A 4,118-nucleotide genomic window follows, 5' to 3' on the forward strand; every position below is an offset into this window, starting at 1 on the left:
TTCCTTCTTGCTGCGCATACCCTTTACAAACAAGTCTGGCCTTGTTTCTAATTACTTCTCCATTTTCATTCAATTTATTTTTGAAGACCCATTTTGTCCCTATAACATTCTTATCCCTTGGTCTAGGAACCAACTCCCAAGTGTTGTTCTTTTCGATCTGCTCAAGTTCTTCATCCATTGCTTTGACCCAACATTCATCTTTGCATGCCTCTTTCACATTTTGTGGTTCAGTAGAAGAGAGTAATGCCAAATAGCTTGAAGCTTCTGCAATTGTTCTTCTTGTTTGTACACCTACTTCTTTCTGTCCCAAAATCTGAGATTCTGGATGATTCTTCTGAACATATCTGGATGGAGTCTTCTCTTCTATCCTTATCTGCTCCTCTGGTTCTTCTTGAGGTTCTTCTTCTTCATCATTCTGTCTTTGAGGGTAGTCTTCATCTTCTTCGATATCTTCATGATTTACTTGCCTAGGAATGTATCCCTTTTCATCAACCACTACATCAATGCTGTCAACAATTCTTCCAAGTCTTTTATTGTAGCACTTGTATGCTTTGCTGTGTGGAGAATAACCAAGAAGAATGCCTTCATCTGCTCTAGGTTCAAGTTTGCCAAGTTGCTCATCAGTATTCTTAATATAGCATTTGCTCCCAAAGATTTTGAAGTGCTTTACCGAAGGAGTCTCACCATATCAGAGCTCATGAGGGGTTTGAGTGCTGTTCACCCGGACATTTGTTTTGTTAAGAATAACAACCGCATCATATGCAGCTTCACCCCAGAAAGTTGCGGGAGTTCCAGACTCATCAAGCATAGCACGAGCCATTTGTTGGACTGTTCTGTTCATTCTTTCCACCACTCCATTTTGCTGAGGAGTTCTAGCTATAGAGAATTCTCTTCTTATCCCATGTTCTTCGCAGAAATCGAAAAATTCATTTGAGGTAAACTCCCCACCTCTGTCGGATCTGAGGCACTTAATTTTGTATCCTGATTCATTTTCAACCAAGGCTTTAAAGGATTTGAATTTTTCGAATGCTTCATCTTTGTGCTTCATAAGTCCTAACCAGACAAACCTGGAGAAATCGTCAATGAATAATATCAAGTATTCTTCTCCTCGAGGTGTCCTTTTCCTGAATGGACCACATACATCTGTATGTAAAAGCTCAAGAGGCATGCTAGCTGATCCTTCCTTCTCTGGAAAGTTAGTTCTGGTTTGCTTTCCAAACTGACATGATTTGCATATGGTGTTTTCTAGAATTTTGATATCTGGAAGACCGCGAACTACCTGATATTTGCATGCTTTCCTTATTTGTGAAAAGCTTAGATGCCCCAATCTTCGGTGCCATAACCAGTGTTCATCATCCTTGCTTAGATAACATTGTTGTTGTCCTTCTCCAAATATGTATAGATTATTTGGAGTTCTTTCACCTTTGATCACTGTTTTACCTATATCAAGATCACGAACAAGACATCCATTTGATCTAAATATCACCTCGGTTCCTTGATCACACATCTGGCTGACACTCAGAAGATTATGCTTCAATCCATCAACATACAAAACATTTCCAGCTTTGACCTTTTCTTTTAACTGAGCAGTGCCTTTTCCTTTTATAGCTGCAGGAGTATCATTTCCAAAAGAAACTTTCTTTCCCTTTTCTAAAGCAGAATATGATTCAAGTTTTTCTTTATCACCTGTCATATGCTTCGAACATCCACTGTTAATGTACCATAGATTTTCCTGTCCCTCTACATAAAATGCTATCCCACATCTTTCTGTTTGTGGTTCCTTTATTCTCCATGTTTTGGTGCTTGAGGTTTGTTCCTTTGTCTGCTGAAACCTGCTCCTGCATTCAGAATCTTCATGACCAAAGTTATTGCAAATAGAACATTAAACTTCATTTTCAAGAGCCGAAAAGTTGTTATATGTCCTTTTTGTAATCCCGGTCATACTTCTTTGTTTTTGAGCTTCTCTAGTCATGATTGTTTTATATGCAACACATTGAGTTGCTTTGTGACCAAAGTTATGGCAAGAGAAGCATTGTCCATTGAAGAAACTTCTGCGGTTATCAAATCTTCTGGCCAAATGATTGTAATTTCTATTGTCATCCATTCTTGAAGAAAATTGAGAGGATTTTACCTGTGGCTGGTTGTAGCTTTTGTTCATCCTTAAGACGGATTGCCCCTGGTTTACCTGATAGTCTTTGTTTGTTCTTGATGTAATTCGTCCCTGCTTTACCTGGTGATCTCCATTGTGCTTTTTCTCATTCCTTCTTGCTGCATCAAGATAACTTTTTGAGGTGGATGCTTGAGAAGTTTCTCCATTATACCCCAAACCTGTCTTGTTTAGTGGAGAACGTTGTACATTGATGATCTCATCTAGAGTTTCAGATCCTTTGACAAACTTAAGATTAATAGCCTTTGTTTTTTCAATCTCTTTTCTAAGACCAACAATTTCACCTTCTAACTTTTCAAGATATTTTTCTTTTTCATCAATTTGAAATTGTAGAGTATCAATGATCATATTCTTTTCTTCTATGCATGTCTTGAGTCTAGAAATTTCTTCATGAAAGTTATCCACATCTATAGCATCCATGTAATCATCATCTTCAAATGCCATTAAAAGTTTATAGTCATTACCTCGTTCATCTTCATCACTATTTGATAGACCATCACTATCTTCATGAGTGTAGTAGCTTTTCTTATTTGCATTCTGTTTCTTGCTCCATCTAGCAGGTTCCTTTCCTTTGTCAATCTTATCCTTATGAGGACATTTCGCAGCATAATGACCTACTCTTCCACAAGAAAAACATTTAAAAGGTAACTTACCTCTGAACCTTCCAGTACCCCGTTGAAGATTTCTGACAAAATTTGATTCTTCTTCTTCTTCTGGCGCGTGACTTGCTTCATAGTAGTCTCCTTTGCCTGAAGCCTTGAAAGCAGCTTCTCTCCTGTCTGATGGACCTCCTTTTCTCATTTCATAAGCAGTTAGAATTCCGTGTAGCTGAGACATAGTAAGAGTTCATAGATTTTCCTTTTCTTCTATTGCAGACACTTTAGATTCAAACTTGGGGGACAGTGATCTTAAAACTTTTTCAACCACAATAGCCTATTTTATTTCTTCACCCAAGTTTTTCATGCAATTAACAATCTCGTCTAACCGGAGGAAATAGTTAGCCACACTTTCATCATTATACATTCTGAGATTCTCATACTGAATCCTGAGGGTTTGAAGTTTAGCACGCTTTACCTATTCATCTCCTTCGTAGCTCAAGACAATCTTGTCCCATATTTCCTTTGCGGATTTATATTGCATAACCTTCACGAATTCTGTTTGAGATAAGCATCCCAGCAGAGTATTGACTGTTTTAGCATTTGTTTCATATTTCTTCTTCTCGGCCGGATCTGTAGGAGTAGCTGAAGGAAAAGTGTAGCCTGTATCTATGATATCCCAAACTTCTGTACCAAGAGATTGAAGATAGGCAGTAACTCTTACCTTCCAATAATTGAAGTTTGTCCCATCAAAAATTGGTGGCCTGATTGATGCTTCCCTCTCGTAGTTACTCATGATGAATGATCTTCCTTCAAGCGATCAAGCTTCTCTGAAGGACCTGCTCTGATACCAATTGTTGGAAATAATACTGAGAGGGGGGGTGAATCAGTATTATCAAGTTCTTTTTAATAAATCTTCCTTATTTATACTTTGAATTATTCTTGTATGTCAGTACCATAAAACAATGAGCATGAACAAGAAAAACAGATAGTCACACCAAATAACACCAGATATAAGGTGGAGACCCAATGTGGGTGAAAACCACCTGCTGCAATATGTCTCTATCTTCTTTCAATTAGAAACTCCGTTTACAATGATTTTGTACTGGTGCAGTCCTTTACCAGTACGCAGGCTGCAACCTGCAGAGAGCTACAACTCTCTCTCGTTTTCTAGTCTCTCCTGGAAGGGAGCTACAACCCCCTACTTCTTTTCTTTCAAGGACCACTTTTCATATATTTCAAATTGGATCCAATAATATCAAATAAACATCAAGTACATGCAAATTACCCAAACTCCTTATACAATCAACCAAGAATTACCCAACTTCTCAGAATGCTGTAAACAGAAAGATAGT

Source organism: Pinus tabuliformis, chromosome Q (assembly GCF_031772625.1).
Source record: "Pinus tabuliformis cultivar Carrire ecotype Pingquan chromosome Q, CPIR1, whole genome shotgun sequence".
NCBI lineage: Eukaryota > Viridiplantae > Streptophyta > Pinopsida > Pinales > Pinaceae > Pinus > Pinus tabuliformis.